The sequence below is a fragment of the Pleurodeles waltl genome, chromosome 7, assembly GCF_031143425.1.
Source record: "Pleurodeles waltl isolate 20211129_DDA chromosome 7, aPleWal1.hap1.20221129, whole genome shotgun sequence".
Classification (NCBI taxonomy): domain Eukaryota; kingdom Metazoa; phylum Chordata; class Amphibia; order Caudata; family Salamandridae; genus Pleurodeles; species Pleurodeles waltl.
In genome coordinates, this window is record NC_090446.1 from 426,186,781 (window position 1) to 426,206,818 (window position 20,038).

Below are 20,038 nucleotides of genomic sequence, written 5' to 3' on the forward strand. Positions count from 1 at the left end.
TGACAGGCATTGGTGTCATTGTCAATGGCTGCCACTACAAAGGACACATCATAACCATGATATAGGGAAGATTTGACCAGCTAGAGGTAGGGAAGCCTGTCTGGTCCAGTGGGTAAGTTCCTGCCTTTCACCCAGAAAAGCAGGGTTCAATTCCCAGGCCTGACAGATGACACACTTAGTCTCTCAGCAAGCATATCTGCATTAATCACTTTGTTTTTAATTCAGTTTTCCTTCCAAATCCTGCAACCCCTTCACCCCAAATACAGTCCTATCATTCCTCGATACTCATTCACTCAATCATTCCACTCCTCCATTCTACAGGCTCTACAAAATTCAACAAGAACAAGAGCTAGTTCAGCAAGCAGATTTAAAGCCTCTCTTTGGATTTATGTTGATGCTGCTGTCCTCTAGTAATGTTATATGGCAACTGCAGCATAATCACAGGATTGAGAAAGGGGCAGTCCTATGCAAATAATCTCTTCCCATGATTACTTCTCTGAGCTTCCGTAGTGGTATGATGATAGGACCTTCAACAAATGGTCTTCAGCAGATTTCTAAAGTTGCCAAATTGTCTTAGGCTAAGGATTGTTCCAGTCGAAGGCCTTCCGATAAGGACCTCACCCTCACTTAGCAGGGTCCAGAATTACCTGCAGTAATCCTCTATACAGAACATGGGCGTTCGTGGGCCTACGTGGGCCTATTGTAAAGACTGCATGCTAAAACTGTGATGTCTAAAGTCCCAGTCCTGGTCTCACTGTCAGAGGCACAGCATAACATAGCATGCCAGACCTGGCCATGCAAATCCTTGCAAACCAACTGCCTCTTCCCCACACTTGCTGCATTATGCATTTTCAAGACATAGTCAATAAGAGGCATGACTTTGTCCTTTTCTATCACTTCAAAATTCAACATGCTACCTTCTGACTGCAGCTAATAAGGGCTCTTTCACCTGCACAAAATTTTACCCTGCATTAAATCAACACCATTCAACCTATTTTATTATCTGCATGGCACCTTCCTCACATAATACAGCGCAATTCTGGCCCCCCTTAGGCCATATTTGTGCTCTCCAGAACACCATTTTGAAGAAACAACGAATACATTCATAAATGAAGATAAGGCCTTGCTCCTATTTAAACTACTTGGGCAAAAGGAGGGAGGTGGCAGGTGGTGGTGGGGGTGGCAAGCTTTGTAAATGTGCCCAACTAATGCAATCAAAAAATGACTTAAATTGTTCCTGTTTTTTTTTTTAAGTAAAAATATTCTTTTTACGTGCAAAAAATCAAATACTGTATTTTATTCCATCTAAACATACTTTAACGGGGGTGGCTGGATTCGAACCCTGTCCAGGGGTAGGTTACTGCACCAAAGGCACTAGACTTTGCCACTGAGCTACAGGCTCTTGATGGGTTTCAGTTGTGCAAGAGCCCCTATCAGCATCTGACAGGCTCTGGTGTCATTGCCAATGGTTGCCACTGCAAAGGACACATCATAACCATGATATAGGGAAGATTTGACCAGCTAGAGATAGGAAAGACTCTATGGTCCAGTGGGTAAGTTCCTGTCTTTCACCCAAACAAGCAGGGTTCAATTCCCAGGTCTGACAGATGACACACTCAGTCTCTCAGCAAGCATATCTGCATTAATCACTTTGTTTTTAATTCAGTTTTCCTTCCAAATCCTGCAACCCCTTCACCCCAAATACAGTCCAATCATTCCTCGATACTCATTCACTCAGTCATTCCACTCCTCCATTCTACAGGCTCTACAAAATTCAACAAGAACAAGAGCTAGTTCAGCAAGCAGATTTAAAGCCTCTCTTTGGATTTATGTTGATGCTGCTGCCCTCTAGTAATGTTATATGGCAACTGCAGCATAATCACAGGATTGAGAAAGGGGCACTCCTATGCAAATCATCTCCTCCCATGATTACTTCTCTGAGCTTCCGTAGTGGTGCGATGATAGGACCTTCAACAAATGGTCTTCAGCAGATTTCTAAAGTTGCCAAATTGTCTTAGGCTAAGGATTGTTCCAGTCGAAGGCCTTCCGATAAGGACCCCACCCTCACTTAGCAGGGTCCAGAATTACCTGCAGTAATCCTCTATACAGAACATGGGAGTTCGTGGGCCTACGTGGGCCTACTGTAAAGACTGCATGCTAAAACTGTGATGTTTAAAGTCCCAGTCCTGGTCTCACTGTCAGAGGCACAGCATAACATAGCATGCCAGACCTGGCCATGCAAATCCTTGCAAACCAACTGCCTCTTCCCCACACTTGCTGCATTATGCATTTTCAAGACATAGTCAATAAGAGGCATGACTTTGTCCTTTTCTATCACTTCAAAATTCAACATGCTACCTTCTGACTGCAGCTAATAAGGGCTCTTTCACCTGCACAAAATTTTACCCTGCATTAAATCAACACCATTCAACCTATTTTATTATCTGCATGGCACCTTCCTCACATAATACAGCTCAATTCTGCCCCCCCTTAGGCCATATTTGTGCTCTCCAGAACACCATTTTGAAGAAACAACGAATACATTCATAAATGAAGATAAGGCCTTGCTCCTATTTAAACTACTTGCGCAAAAGGAGGGAGGTGGCAGGTGGTGGTGGGGGTGGCAAGCTTCGTAAATGTGCCCAACTAATGCAATCAAAAAATGACTTAAATTGTTCCTGTTTTTTTTTTAAGTAAAAATATTCTTTTTACGTGCAAAAAATCAAATACTGTATTTTAATCCATCTAAACATACTTTAACGGGGGTGGCTGGATTCGAACCCTGTCCAGGGGTAGGTTACTGCACCAAAGGCACTAGACTTTGCCACTGAGCTACAGGCTCTTGATGGGTTTCAGTTGTGCAAGAGCCCCTATCAGCATCTGACAGGCTCTGGTGTCATTGCCAATGGTTGCCACTGCAAAGGACACATCATAACCATGATATAGGGAAGATTTGACCAGCTAGAGATAGGAAAGACTCTATGGTCCAGTGGGTAAGTTCCTGCCTTTCACCCAAACAAGCAGCGTTCAATTCCCAGGTCTGACAGATGACACACTCAGTCTCTCAGCAAGCATATCTGCATTAATCACTTTGTTTTTAATTCAGTTTTCCTTCCAAATCCTGCAACCCCTTCACCCCAAATACAGTCCAATCATTCCTCGATACTCATTCACTCAGTCATTCCACTCCTCCATTCTACAGGCTCTACAAAATTCAACAAGAACAAGAGCTAGTTCAGCAAGCAGATTTAAAGCCTCTCTTTGGATTTATGTTGATGCTGCTGCCCTCTAGTAATGTTATATGGCAACTGCAGCATAATCACAGGATTGAGAAAGGGGCACTCCTATGCAAATCATCTCCTCCCATGATTACTTCTCTGAGCTTCCGTAGTGGTGCGATGATAGGACCTTCAACAAATGGTCTTCAGCAGATTTCTAAAGTTGCCAAATTGTCCTAGGCTAAGGATTGTTCCAGTCGAAGGCCTTCCGATAAGGACCCCACCCTCACTTAGCAGGGTCCAGAATTACCTGCAGTAATCCTCTATACAGAACATGGGAGTTCGTGGGCCTACGTGGGCCTACTGTAAAGACTGCATGCTAAAACTGTGATGTTTAAAGTCCCAGTCCTGGTCTCACTGTCAGAGGCACAGCATAACATAGCATGCCAGACCTGGCCATGCAAATCCTTGCAAACCAACTGCCTCTTCCCCACACTTGCTGCATTATGCATTTTCAAGACATAGTCAATAAGAGGCATGACTTTGTCCTTTTCTATCACTTCAAAATTCACATGCTACCTTCTGACTGCAGCTAATAAGGGCTCTTTCACCTGCACAAAATTTTACCCTGCATTAAATCAACACCATTCAACCTATTTTATTATCTGCATGGCACCTTCCTCACATAATACAGCTCAATTCTGGCCCCCCTTAGGCCATATTTGTGCTCTCCAGAACACCATTTTGAAGAAACAACGAATACATTCCTAAATGAAGATAAGGCCTTGCTCCTATTTAAACTACTTGCGCAAAAGGAGGGAGGTGGCAGGTGGTGGTGGGGGTGGCAAGCTTTGTAAATGTGCCCAACTAATGCATTCAAAAAATGACTTAAATTGTTCCTATTTTTTTTTAAGTAAAAATATTCTTTTTACGTGCAAAAAATCAAATACTGTATTTTATTCCATCTAAACATACTTTAACGGTGGTGGCTGGATTCGAACCCTGTCCAAGGGTAGGTTACTGCAGCAAAGGCACTAGACTTTGCCACTGAGCTACAGCCTCTTGATGGGTTTCATTTGTGCAAGAGCCCCTATCAGCATCTGACAGGCTCTGGTGTCATTGCCAATGGTTGCCATTGCAAAGGACACATCATAACCATGATATAGGGAAGATTTGACCAGCTAGAGATAGGGAAGACTCTATGGTCCAGTGGGTAAGTTCCTGCCTTTCACTCAGACAAGCAGGGTTCAATTCCCAGGCCTGACAGATGACACACTCAGTCTCTCAGCAAGCATATCTGCATTAATCACCTTTTTTAAATTCAGTTTTCCTTCCAAATCCTGCAACCCCTTCACCACAAATACAGTCCAATCATTCCTCGATACTCATTCACTCAGTCATTCCACTCCTCCATTCTACAGGCTCTACAAAATTCAACAAGAACAAGAGCTAGTTCAGCAAGCAGATTTAAAGCCTCTCTTTGGATTTATGTTGATGCTGCTGTCCTCTAGTAATGTTATATGGCAACTGCAGCATAATCACAGGATTGAGAAAGGGGCAGTCCTATGCAAATAATCTCCTCCCATGATTACTTCTCTGAGCTTCCGTAGTGGTATGATGATAGGACCTTCAACAAATGGTCTTCAGCAGATTTCTAAAGTTGCCAAATTGTCTTAGGCTAAGGATTGTTCCAGTCGAAGGCCTTCCGATAAGGACCCCACCCTCACTTAGCAGGCTCCAGAATTACCTGCAGTAATCCTCTATACAGAACATGGGCGTTCGTTGGCATTTGTGGGCCTACGTGGGCCTACTGTAAAGACTGCATGCTAAAACTGTGATGTCTAAAGTCCCAGTCCTGGTCTCACTGTCAGAGGCACAGCATAACATAGCATGCCAGACCTGGCCATGCAAATCCTTGCAAACCAACTGCCTCTTCCCCACACTTGCTGCATTATGCATTTTCAAGACATAGTCAATAAGAGGCATGACTTTGTCCTTTTCTATCACTTCAAAATTCAACATGCTACCTTCTGACTGCAGCTAATAAGGGCTCTTTCACCTGCACAAAATTGTACCCTGCATTAAATCAACACCATTCAACCTATTTTATTATCTGCATGGCACATTCCTCACATAATACAGCTCAATTCTGGCCCCCCTTAGGCCATTTATGTGCTCTCCAGAACACCATTTTGAAGAAACATCAAATACATTCATAAATGAAGATAAGGCCTTGCTCCTATTTAAACTACTTGAGCAAAAGGAAGGAGGTGGCAGGTGGTGGTGGGGGTGGCAAGCTTTGTAAATGTGCCCAACTAATGCAATCAAAAAATGACTTAAATTGTTCCTGTTTTTTTTAAAAGTAAAAATATTCTTTTTACGTGCAAAAAATCAAATACTGTATTTTATTCCATCTAAACATACTTTAATGGTGGTGGCTGGATTCGAACCCTGTCCAGGGGTAGGTTCCTGCATCAAAGGCACCAGACTTTGCCACTGAGCTACAGGCTCTTGATGGATTTTGGTTGTGCAAGAGCCCCTATCAGCATCTGACAGGCTCTGGTGTCATTGCCAATGCTTGCCACTGCACAGGACACATCATAACCATGATATAGGGAAGATTTGACCAGCTAGAGATAGGGAAGCCTGTCTGGTCCAGTGGGCAAGTTCCTGCCTTTCACACAGACAAGCAAGGTTCAATTCCCAGGCCTGACAGATGACACTCTCAGCAAGCAGCATATCTGCATTAATCACTTTGTTTTAATTCAGTTTTCCTTCCAAATCCTGCAACCCCTTTACCACAAATACAGTCCAATCATTCCTCAATACTCAATCACTCAGTCATTCCACTACTCCATTCTACAGGCTCTACAAACTTCAACAACAACAAGAGCTAGTTCAGCAAGCAGATTTAAAGCCTCTCTTTGGATTTATGCTGATGCTGCTGCCCTATAGTAATGTTATATAGCAACTGCAGCATAATCACAGGATTGAGAAAGGGGCAGTCCTATGCAAATAATCTCCTCCCATGATTACTTCTCTGAGCTTCCGTAGGGGTGCGATGATAGGACCTTCAACAAATGGTCTTCAGCAGATTTCTAAAGTTGCCAAATTGTCTTAGGCTAAGGATTGTTCCACTCAAAGGCCTTCCGATAAGGATCCCACCCTCACTTAGCAGGGTCCAGAATTACCTGCAGTAATCCTCTATACAGAACATGGGCGTTCGTGGGCCTACATGGGACTACTGTAAAGACTGTATGCTAAAAATGTGATGTCTAAAGTCACAGTCTAGGTCTCACTGTCAGAGGCACAGCATAACATAGCATGCCAGACCTGGCCATGCAAATCCTTGCAAACCAACTGCCTCTTCCCCACACTTGCTGCATTATGCATTTTCAAGACATAGTCAATAAGAGGCATGACTTTGTCCTTTTCTATCACTTCAAAATTCAACATGCTACCTTCTGACTGCAGCTAATAAGGGCTCTTTCACCTGCGCTAAATTTTACCCTGCATTAAATCAACACCATTCAACCTATTTTATTATCTGCATGGCACCTTCCTCACATAATACAGCTCAATTCTGGCCCCCCTTAGGCCATATTTGTGCTCTCCAGAACACCATTTTGAAGAAACAACAAATACATTCATAAATGAAGATAAGTCCTTGCTCCTATTTAAACTACTTGAGCAAAAGGAGGGAGGTGGCAGGTGGTGGTGGGGGTGGCAAGATTTGTAAATGTGCCCAACTAATGCAATCAAAAAATGACTTAAATTGTTCCTGTATTTTTTTTAAGTAAAAATATTATTTTTCCGTGCAAAAAATCAAACACTGTACTTTATTCCATCTAAACATACTTTAACAGTGGTGGCTGGATTCGAACCCTGTCCAGGAGTAGGGTCTTGCACCAAAGGCACTAGACTTTGCCACTGAGCTACAGGCTCTTGATGGGTTTCGGTTGTGCAAGAGCCCCTATCAGCATCTGACAGGCATTGGTGTCATTGTCAATGGCTGCCACTGCAAAGGACACATCATAACCATGATATAGGGAAGATTTGACCAGTTAGAGGTAGGGAAGCCTGTCTGGTCCAGTGGGTAAGTTCCTGCCTTTCACCCAGAAAAGCAGGGTTCAATTCCCAGGCCTGACAGATGACACACTTAGTCTCTCAGCAAGCATATCTGCATTAATCACTTTGTTTTTAATTCAGTTTTCCTTCCAAATCCTGCAACCCCTTCACCCCAAATACAGTCCTATCATTCCTCGATACTCATTCACTCAATCATTCCACTCCTCCATTCTACAGGCTCTACAAAATTCAACAAGAACAAGAGCTAGTTCAGCAAGCAGATTTAAAGCCTCTCTTTGGATTTATGTTGATGCTGCTGTCCTCTAGTAATGTTATATGGCAACTGCAGCATAATCACAGGATTGAGAAAGGGGCAGTCCTATGCAAATAATCTCCTCCCATGATTACTTCTCTGAGCTTCCGTAGTGGTATGATGATAGGACCTTCAACAAATGGTCTTCAGCAGATTTCTAAAGTTGCCAAATTGTCTTAGGCTAAGGATTGTTCCAGTCGAAGGCCTTCCGATAAGGACCCCACCCTCACTTAGCAGGGTCCAGAATTACCTGCAGTAATCCTCTATACAGAACATGGGCGTTCGTGGGCCTACGTGGGCCTACTGTAAAGACTGCATGCTAAAACTGTGATGTCTAAAGTCCCAGTCCTGGTCTCACTGTCAGAGGCACAGCATAACATAGCATGCCAGACATGGCCATGCAAATCCTTGCAAACCAACTGCCTCTTCCCCACACTTGCTGCATTATGCATTTTCAAGACATAGTCAATAAGAGGCATGACTTTGTCCTTTTCTATCATTTCAAAATTCAACATGCTACCTTCTGACTGCAGCTAATAAGGGCTCTTTCACCTGCGCTAAATTTTTGCCCTGCATTAAATCAACACCATTCAACCTATTTTATTATCTGCATGGCACCTTCCTCACATAATACAGCTCAATTCTGGCCCCCCTTAGGCCATATTTGTGCTCTCCAGAACACCATTTTGAAGAAACAACAAATACATACATAAATGAAGATAAGTCCTTGCTCCTATTTAAACTACTTGAGCAAAAGGAGGGAGGTGGCAGGTGGTGGTGGGGGTGGCAAGATTTGTAAATGTGCCCAACTAATGCAATCAAAAAATGACTTAAATTGTTCCTGTATTTTTTTTAAGTAAAAATATTATTTAAACGTGCAAAAAATCAAACACTGTACTTTATTCCATCTAAACATACTTTAACAGTGGTGGCTGGATTCGAACCCTGTCCAGGAGTAGGGTCTTGCACCAAAGGCACTAGACTTTGCCACTGAGCTACAAGCTCTTGATGGGTTTTGGTTGTGCAAGAGCTCCTATCAGCATCTGACAGGCACTGGTGTCATTGTCAATGGCTGCCACTGCAAAGGACACATCATAACCATGATATAGGGAAGATTTGACCAGCTAGAGGTAGGGAAGCCTGTCTGGTCCAGTGGGTAAGTTCCTGCCTTTCACCCAGAAAAGCAGGGTTCAATTCCCACGCCTGACAGATGACACACTTAGTCTCTCAGCAAGCATATCTGCATTAATCACTTTGTTTTTAATTCAGTTTTCCTTCCAAATCCTGCAACCCCTTCACCCCAAATACAGTCCAATCATTCCTCGATACTCATTCACTCAGTCATTCCACTCCTCCATCTACAGGCTCTACAAAATTCAACAAGAACAAGAGCTAGTTCAGCAAGCAGATTTAAAGCCTCTCTTTGGATTTATGTTGATGCTGCTGCCCTCTAGTAATGTTATATGGCAACTGCAGCATAATCACAGGATTGAGAAAGGGGCACTCCTATGCAAATCATCTCCTCCCATGATTACTTCTCTGAGCTTCCGTAGTGGTGCGATGATAGGACCTTCAACAAATGGTCTTCAGCAGATTTCTAAAGTTGCCAAATTGTCTTAGGCTAAGGATTGTTCCAGTCGAAGGCCTTCCGATAAGGACCCCACCCTCACTTAGCAGGGTCCAGAATTACCTGCAGTAATCCTCTATACAGAACATGGGAGTTCGTGGGCCTACGTGGGCCTACTGTAAAGACTGCATGCTAAAACTGTGATGTTTAAAGTCCCAGTCCTGGTCTCACTGTCAGAGGCACAGCATAACATAGCATGCCAGACCTGGCCATGCAAATCCTTGCAAACCAACTGCCTCTTCCCCACACTTGCTGCATTATGCATTTTCAAGACATAGTCAATAAGAGGCATGACTTTGTCCTTTTCTATCACTTCAAAATTCAACATGCTACCTTCTGACTGCAGCTAATAAGGGCTCTTTCACCTGCACAAAATTTTACCCTGTATTAAATCAACACCATTCAACCTATTTTATTATCTGCATGGCACATTCCTCACATAATACAGCTCAATTCTGGCCCCCCTTAGGCCATTTTTGTGCTCTCCAGAACACCATTTTGAAGAAACAACAAATACATTCATAAATGAAGATAAGGCCTTGCTCCTATTTAAACTACTTGAGCAAAAGGAGGGAGGTGGCAGGTGGTGGTGGGGGTGGCAAGCTTTGTAAATGTGCCCAACTAATGCAATCAAAAAATGACTTAAATTGTTCCTGTTTTTTTTTTAAGTAAAAATATTCTTTTTACGTGCAAAAAATCAAATACTGTATTTTATTCCATCTAAACATACTTTAACGGTGGTGGCTGGATTCGAACCCTGTCCAGGGGTAGGTTCCTGCACCAAAGGCACCAGACTTTGCCACTGAGCTACAGGCTCTTGATGGATTTTGGTTGTGCAAGAGCCCCTATCAGCATCTGACAGGCTCTGGTGTCATTGCCAATGCTTGCCACTGCACAGGACACATCATAACCATGATATAGGGAAGATTTGACCAGCTAGAGATAGGGAAGCCTGTCTGGTCCAGTGGGTAAGTTCCTGCCTTTCACCCAGACAAGCAGGGTTCAATTCCAAGGCCTGACAGATGACACTCTCAGCAAGCAGCATATCTGCATTAATCACTTTGTTTTAATTCAGTTTTCCTTCCAAATCCTGCAACCCCTTTACCACAAATACAGTCCAATCATTCCTCAATACTCAATCACTCAGTCATTCCACTCCTCCATTCTACAGGCTCTACAAACTTCAACAAGAACAAGAGCTAGTTCAGCAAGCAGATTTAAAGCCTCTCTTTGGATTTATGCTGATGCTGCTGCCCTATAGTAATGTTATATGGCAACTGCAGCATAATCACAGGATTGAGAAAGGGGCAGTCCTATGCAAATAATCTCCTCCCATGATTACTTCTCTGAGCTTCCGTAGGGGTGCGATGATAGGACCTTCAACAAATGGTCTTCAGCAGATTTCTAAAGTTGCCAAATTGTCTTAGGCTAAGGATTGTTCTACTCAAAGGCCTTCCGATAAGGATCCCACCCTCACTTAGCAGGGTCCAGAATTACCTGCAGTAATCCTCTATACAGAACATGGGCGTTCGTGGGCCTACATGGGACTACTGTAAAGACTGCATGCTAAAACTGTGATGTCTAAAGTCACAGTCTAGGTCTCACTGTCAGAGGCACAGCATAACATAGCATGCCAGACCTGGCCATGCAAATCCTTGCAAACCAACTGCCTCTTCCCCACACTTGCTGCATTATGCATTTTCAAGACATAGTCAATAAGAGGCATGACTTTGTCCTTTTCTATCACTTCAAAATTCAACATGCTACCTTCTGACTGCAGCTAATAAGGGCTCTTTCACCTGCGCTAAATTTTACCCTGCATTAAATCAACACCATTCAACCTATTTTATTGTCTGCATGGCACCTTCCTCACATAATACAGCTCAATTCTGGCCCCCCTTAGGCCATATTTGTGCTCTCCAGAACACCATTTTGAAGAAACAACAAATACATTCATAAATGAAGATAAGTCCTTGCTCCTATTTAAACTACTTGAGCAAAAGGAGGGAGGTGGCAGGTGGTGGTGGGGGTGGCAAGATTTGTAAATGTGCCCAACTAATGCAATCAAAAAATGACTTAAATTGTTCCTGTATTTTTTTTAAGTAAAAATATTATTTTTCCGTGCAAAAAATCAAACACTGTACTTTATTCCATCTAAACATACTTTAACAGTGGTGGCTGGATTCGAACCCTGTCCAGGAGTAGGGTCTTGCACCAAAGGCACTAGACTTTGCCACTGAGCTACAGGCTCTTGATGGGTTTCGGTTGTGCAAGAGCCCCTATCAGCATCTGACAGGCATTGGTGTCATTGTCAATGGCTGCCACTGCAAAGGACACATCATAACCATGATATAGGGAAGATTTGACCAGTTAGAGGTAGGGAAGCCTGTCTGGTCCAGTGGGTAAGTTCCTGCCTTTCACCCAGAAAAGCAGGGTTCAATTCCCAGGCCTGACAGATGACACACTTAGTCTCTCAGCAAGCATATCTGCATTAATCACTTTGTTTTTAATTCAGTTTTCCTTCCAAATCCTGCAACCCCTTCACCCCAAATACAGTCCTATCATTCCTCGATACTCATTCACTCAATCATTCCACTCCTCCATTCTACAGGCTCTACAAAATTCAACAAGAACAAGAGCTAGTTCAGCAAGCAGATTTAAAGCCTCTCTTTGGATTTATGTTGATGCTGCTGTCCTCTAGTAATGTTATATGGCAACTGCAGCATAATCACAGGATTGAGAAAGGGGCAGTCCTATGCAAATCATCTCCTCCCATGATTACTTCTCTGAGCTTCCGTAGTGGTATGATGATAGGACCTTCAACAAATGGTCTTCAGCAGATTTCTAAAGTTGCCAAATTGTCTTAGGCTAAGGATTGTTCCAGTCGAAGGCCTTCCGATAAGGACCCCACCCTCACTTAGCAGGCTCCAGAATTACCTGCAGTAATCCTCTATACAGAACATGGGCGTTCGTGGGCCTACGTGGGCCTACTGTAAAGACTGCATGCTAAAACTGTGATGTCTAAAGTCCCAGTCCTGGTCTCACTGTCAGAGGCACAGCATAACATAGCATGCCAGACCTGGCCATGCAAATCCTTGCAAACCAACTGCCTCTTCCCCACACTTGCTGCATTATGCATTTTCAAGACATAGTCAATAAGAGGCATGACTTTGTCCTTTTCTATCATTTCAAAATTCAACATGCTACCTTCTGACTGCAGCTAATAAGGGCTCTTTCACCTGCGCTAAATTTTTGCCCTGCATTAAATCAACACCATTCAACCTATTTTATTATCTGCATGGCACCTTCCTCACATAATACAGCTCAATTCTGGCCCCCCTTAGGCCATATTTGTGCTCTCCAGAACACCATTTTGAAGAAACAACAAATACATACATAAATGAAGATAAGTCCTTGCTCCTATTTAAACTACTTGAGCAAAAGGAGGGAGGTGGCAGGTGGTGGTGGGGGTGGCAAGATTTGTAAATGTGCCCAACTAATGCAATCAAAAAATGACTTAAATTGTTCCTGTATTTTTTTTAAGTAAAAATATTATTTAAACGTGCAAAAAATCAAACACTGTATTTTATTCCATCTAAACATACTTTTTCAGTGGTGGCTGGATTCGAACCCTGTCCAGGAGTAGGGTCTTGCACCAAAGGCACTAGACTTTGCCACTGAGCTACAAGCTCTTGAAGGGCTTTGGTTGTGCAAGAGCTCCTATCAGCATCTGACAGGCACTGGTGTCATTGTCAATGGCTGCCACTGCAAAGGACACATCATAACCATGATATAGGGAAGATTTGACCAGCTAGAGGTAGGGAAGCCTGTCTGGTCCAGTGGGTAAGTTCCTGCCTTTCACCCAGAAAAGCAGGGTTCAATTCCCAGGCCTGACAGATGACACACTTAGTCTCTCAGCAAGCATATCTGCATTAATCACTTTGTTTTTAATTCAGTTTTCCTTCCAAATCCTGCAACCCCTTCACCCCAAATACAGTCCAATCATTCCTCGATACTCATTCACTCAGTCATTCCACTCCTCCATCTACAGGCTCTACAAAATTCAACAAGAACAAGAGCTAGTTCAGCAAGCAGATTTAAAGCCTCTCTTTGGATTTATGTTGATGCTGCTGCCCTCTAGTAATGTTATATGGCAACTGCAGCATAATCACAGGATTGAGAAAGGGGCACTCCTATGCAAATCATCTCCTCCCATGATTACTTCTCTGAGCTTCCGTAGTGGTGCGATGATAGGACCTTCAACAAATGGTCTTCAGCAGATTTCTAAAGTTGCCAAATTGTCTTAGGCTAAGGATTGTTCCAGTCGAAGGCCTTCCGATAAGGACCCCACCCTCACTTAGCAGGGTCCAGAATTACCTGCAGTAATCCTCTATACAGAACATGGGAGTTCGTGGGCCTACGTGGGCCTACTGTAAAGACTGCATGCTAAAACTGTGATGTTTAAAGTCCCAGTCCTGGTCTCACTGTCAGAGGCACAGCATAACATAGCATGCCAGACCTGGCCATGCAAATCCTTGCAAACCAACTGCCTCTTCCCCACACTTGCTGCATTATGCATTTTCAAGACATAGTCAATAAGAGGCATGACTTTGTCCTTTTCTATCACTTCAAAATTCAACATGCTACCTTCTGACTGCAGCTAATAAGGGCTCTTTCACCTGCACAAAATTTTACCCTGTATTAAATCAACACCATTCAACCTATTTTATTATCTGCATGGCACATTCCTCACATAATACAGCTCAATTCTGGCCCCCCTTAGGCCATTTTTGTGCTCTCCAGAACACCATTTTGAAGAAACAACAAATACATTCATAAATGAAGATAAGGCCTTGCTCCTATTTAAACTACTTGAGCAAAAGGAGGGAGGTGGCAGGTGGTGGTGGGGGTGGCAAGCTTTGTAAATGTGCCCAACTAATGCAATCAAAAAATGACTTAAATTGTTCCTGTTTTTTTTTTAAGTAAAAATATTCTTTTTACGTGCAAAAAATCAAATACTGTATTTTATTCCATCTAAACATACTTTAACGGTGGTGGCTGGATTCGAACCCTGTCCAGGGGTAGGTTCCTGCACCAAAGGCACCAGACTTTGCCACTGAGCTACAGGCTCTTGATGGATTTTGGTTGTGCAAGAGCCCCTATCAGCATCTGACAGGCTCTGGTGTCATTGCCAATGCTTGCCACTGCACAGGACACATCATAACCATGATATAGGGAAGATTTGACCAGCTAGAGATAGGGAAGCCTGTCTGGTCCAGTGGGTAAGTTCCTGCCTTTCACCCAGACAAGCAGGGTTCAATTCCCAGGCCTGACAGATGACACTCTCAGCAAGCAGCATATCTGCATTAATCACTTTGTTTTAATTCAGTTTTCCTTCCAAATCCTGCAACCCCTTTACCACAAATACAGTCCAATCATTCCTCAATACTCAATCACTCAGTCATTCCACTCCTCCATTCTACAGGCTCTACAAACTTCAACAAGAACAAGAGCTAGTTCAGCAAGCAGATTTAAAGCCTCTCTTTGGATTTATGCTGATGCTGCTGCCCTATAGTAATGTTATATGGCAACTGCAGCATAATCACAGGATTGAGAAAGGGGCAGTCCTATGCAAATAATCTCCTCCCATGATTACTTCTCTGAGCTTCCGTAGGGGTGCGATGATAGGACCTTCAACAAATGGTCTTCAGCAGATTTCTAAAGTTGCCAAATTGTCTTAGGCTAAGGATTGTTCTACTCAAAGGCCTTCCGATAAGGATCCCACCCTCACTTAGCAGGGTCCAGAATTACCTGCAGTAATCCTCTATACAGAACATGGGCGTTCGTGGGCCTACATGGGACTACTGTAAAGACTGCATGCTAAAACTGTGATGTCTAAAGTCACAGTCTAGGTCTCACTGTCAGAGGCACAGCATAACATAGCATGCCAGACCTGGCCATGCAAATCCTTGCAAACCAACTGCCTCTTCCCCACACTTGCTGCATTATGCATTTTCAAGACATAGTCAATAAGAGGCATGACTTTGTCCTTTTCTATCACTTCAAAATTCAACATGCTACCTTCTGACTGCAGCTAATAAGGGCTCTTTCACCTGCGCTAAATTTTACCCTGCATTAAATCAACACCATTCAACCTATTTTATTATCTGCATGGCACCTTCCTCACATAATACAGCTCAATTCTGGCCCCCCTTAGGCCATATTTGTGCTCTCCAGAACACCATTTTGAAGAAACAACAAATACATTCATAAATGAAGATAAGTCCTTGCTCCTATTTAAACTACTTGAGCAAAAGGAGGGAGGTGGCAGGTGGTGGTGGGGGTGGCAAGATTTGTAAATGTGCCCAACTAATGCAATAAAAAAATGACTTAAATTGTTCCTGTATTTTTTTTAAGTAAAAATATTATTTTTACGTGCAAAAAATCAAACACTGTATTTTATTCCATCTAAACATACTTTAACAGTGGTGGCTGGATTCGAACCCTGTCCAGGAGTAGGGTCTTGCACCAAAGGCACTAGACTTTGCCACTGAGCTACAGATTCTTGATTGGTTTTGGTTGTGCAAGAGCCCCTATCAGCATCTGACAGGCATTGGTGTCATTGTCAATGGCTGCCACTACAAAGGACACATCATAACCATGATATAGGGAAGATTTGACCAGCTAGAGGTAGGGAAGCCTGTCTGGTCCAGTGGGTAAGTTCCTGCCTTTCACCCAGAAAAGCAGGGTTCAATTCCCAGGCCTGACAGATGACACACTTAGTCTCTCAGCAAGCATATCTGCATTAATCACTTTGTTTTTAATTCAGTTTTCCTTCCAAATCCTGCAACCCCTTCACCCCAAATACAGTCCTATCATTCCTCGATACTCATTCACTCAATCATTCCACTCCTCCATTCTACAGGCTCTACAAAATTCAACAAGAACAAGAGCTAGTTCAGCAAGCAGATTTAAAGCCTCTCTTTGGATTTATGTTGATGCTGCTGTCCTCTAGTAATGTTATATGGCAACTGCAGCATAATCACAGGATTGAGAAAGGGGCAGTCCTATGCAAATAATCTCCTCCCATGATTACTTCTCTGAGCTTCCGTAGTGGTATGATGATAGGACCTTCAACAAATGGTCTTCAGCAGATTTCTAAAGTTGCCAAATTGTCTTAGGCTAAGGATTGTTCCAGTCGAAGGCCTTCCGATAAGGACCTCACCCTCACTTAGCAGGGTCCAGAATTACCTGCAGTAATCCTCTATACAGAACATGGGCGTTCGTGGGCCTACGTGGGCCTATTGTAAAGACTGCATGCTAAAACTGTGATGTCTAAAGTCCCAGTCCTGGTCTCACTGTCAGAGGCACAGCATAACATAGCATGCCAGACCTGGCCATGCAAATCCTTGCAAACCAACTGCCTCTTCCCCACACTTGCTGCATTATGCATTTTCAAGACATAGTCAATAAGAGGCATGACTTTGTCCTTTTCTATCACTTCAAAATTCAACATGCTACCTTCTGACTGCAGCTAATAAGGGCTCTTTCACCTGCACAAAATTTTACCCTGCATTAAATCAACACCATTCAACCTATTTTATTATCTGCATGGCACCTTCCTCACATAATACAGCGCAATTCTGGCCCCCCTTAGGCCATATTTGTGCTCTCCAGAACACCATTTTGAAGAAACAACGAATACATTCATAAATGAAGATAAGGCCTTGCTCCTATTTAAACTACTTGGGCAAAAGGAGGGAGGTGGCAGGTGGTGGTGGGGGTGGCAAGCTTTGTAAATGTGCCCAACTAATGCAATCAAAAAATGACTTAAATTGTTCCTGTTTTTTTTTTAAAGTAAAAATATTCTTTTTACGTGCAAAAAATCAAATACTGTATTTTATTCCATCTAAACATACTTTAACGGGGGTGGCTGGATTCGAACCCTGTCCAGGGGTAGGTTATTGCACCAAAGGCACTAGACTTTGCCACTGAGCTACAGGCTCTTGATGGGTTTCAGTTGTGCAAGAGCCCCTATCAGCATCTGACAGGCTCTGGTGTCATTGCCAATGGTTGCCACTGCAAAGGACACATCATAACCATGATATAGGGAAGATTTGACCAGCTAGAGATAGGAAAGACTCTATGGTCCAGTGGGTAAGTTCCTGCCTTTCACCCAAACAAGCAGGGTTCAATTCCCAGGTCTGACAGATGACACACTCAGTCTCTCAGCAAGCATATCTGCATTAATCACTTTGTTTTTAATTCAGTTTTCCTTCCAAATCCTGCAACCCCTTCACCCCAAATACAGTCCAATCATTCCTCGATACTCATTCACTCAGTCATTCCACTCCTCCATTCTACAGGCTCTACAAAATTCAACAAGAACAAGAGCTAGTTCAGCAAGCAGATTTAAAGCCTCTCTTTGGATTTATGTTGATGCTGCTGCCCTCTAGTAATGTTATATGGCAACTGCAGCATAATCACAGGATTGAGAAAGGGGCACTCCTATGCAAATCATCTCCTCCCATGATTACTTCTCTGAGCTTCCGTAGTGGTGCGATGATAGGACCTTCAACAAATGGTCTTCAGCAGATTTCTAAAGTTGCCAAATTGTCTTAGGCTAAGGATTGTTCCAGTCGAAGGCCTTCCGATAAGGACCCCACCCTCACTTAGCAGGGTCCAGAATTACCTGCAGTAATCCTCTATACAGAACATGGGAGTTCGTGGGCCTACGTGGGCCTACTGTAAAGACTGCATGCTAAAACTGTGATGTTTAAAGTCCCAGTCCTGGTCTCACTGTCAGAGGCACAGCATAACATAGCATGCCAGACCTGGCCATGCAAATCCTTGCAAACCAACTGCCTCTTCCCCACACTTGCTGCATTATGCATTTTCAAGACATAGTCAATAAGAGGCATGACTTTGTCCTTTTCTATCACTTCAAAATTCAACATGCTACCTTCTGACTGCAGCTAATAAGGGCTCTTTCACCTGCACAAAATTTTACCCTGCATTAAATCAACACCATTCAACCTATTTTATTATCTGCATGGCACCTTCCTCACATAATACAGCTCAATTCTGGCCCCCCTTAGGCCATATTTGTGCTCTCCAGAACACCATTTTGAAGAAACAACGAATACATTCATAAATGAAGATAAGGCCTTGCTCCTATTTAAACTACTTGCGCAAAAGGAGGGAGGTGGCAGGTGGTGGTGGGGGTGGCAAGCTTTGTAAATGTGCCCAACTAATGCAATCAAAAAATGACTTAAATTGTTCCTATTTTTTTTTAAGTAAAAATATTCTTTTTACGTGCAAAAAATCAAATACTGTATTTTATTCCATCTAAACATACTTTAACGGTGGTGGCTGGATTCGAACCCTGTCCAGGGGTAGGTTACTGCATCAAAGGCACTAGACTTTGCCACTGAGCTACAGCCTCTTGATGGGTTTCAGTTGTGCAAGAGCCCCTATCAGCATCTGACAGGCTCTGGTGTCATTGCCAATGGTTGCCATTGCAAAGGACACATCATAACGATGATATAGGGAAGATTTGACCAGCTAGAGATAGGGAAGACTCTATGGTCCAGTGGGTAAGTTCCTGCCTTTCACTCAGACAAGCAGGGTTCAATTCCCAGGCCTGACAGATGACACACTCAGTCTCTCAGCAAGCATATCTGCATTAATCACTTTTTTTAAATTCAGTTTTCCTTCCAAATCCTGCAACCCCTTCACCACAAATACAGTCCAATCATTCCTCGATACTCATTCACTCAGTCATTCCACTCCTCCATTCTACAGGCTCTACAAAATTCAACAAGAACAAGAGCTAGTTCAGCAAGCAGATTTAAAGCCTCTCTTTGGATTTATGTTGATGCTGCTGTCCTCTAGTAATGTTATATGGCAACTGCAGCATAATCACAGGATTGAGAAAGGGGCAGTCCTATGCAAATAATCTCCTCCCATCATTACTTCTCTGAGCTTCCGTAGTGGTATGATGATAGGACCTTCAACAAATGGTCTTCAGCAGATTTCTAAAGTTGCCAAATTGTCTTAGGCTAAGGATTGTTCCAGTCGAAGGCCTTCCGATAAGGACCCCACCCTCACTTAGCAGGCTCCAGAATTACCTGCAGTAATCCTCTATACAGAACATGGGCGTTCGTTGGCATTTGTGGGTCTACGTGGGCCTACTGTAAAGACTGCATGCTAAAACTGTGATGTCTAAAGTCCCAGTCCTGGTCTCACTGTCAGAGGCACAGCATAACATAGCATGCCAGACCTGGCCATGCAAATCCTTGCAAACCAACTGCCTCTTCCCCACACTTGCTGCATTATGCATTTTCAAGACATAGTCAATAAGAGGCATGACTTTGTCCTTTTCTATCACTTCAAAATTCAACATGCTACCTTCTGACTGCAGCTAATAAGGGCTCTTTCACCTGCACAAAATTTTACCCTGCATTAAATCAACACCATTCAACCTATTTTATTATCTGCATGGCACATTCCTCACATAATACAGCTCAATTCTGGCCCCCCTTAGGCCATTTTTGTGCTCTCCAGAACACCATTTTGAAGAAACAACAAATACATTCATAAATGAAGATAAGGCCTTGCTCCTATTTAAACTACTTGAGCAAAAGGAGGGAGGTGGCAGGTGGTGGTGGGGGTGGCAAGCTTTGTAAATGTGCCCAACTAATGCAATCAAAAAATGACTTAAATTGTTCCTGTTTTTTTTTAAAGTAAAAATATTCTTTTTACGTGCAAAAAATCAAATACTGTATTTTATTCCATCTAAACATACTTTAA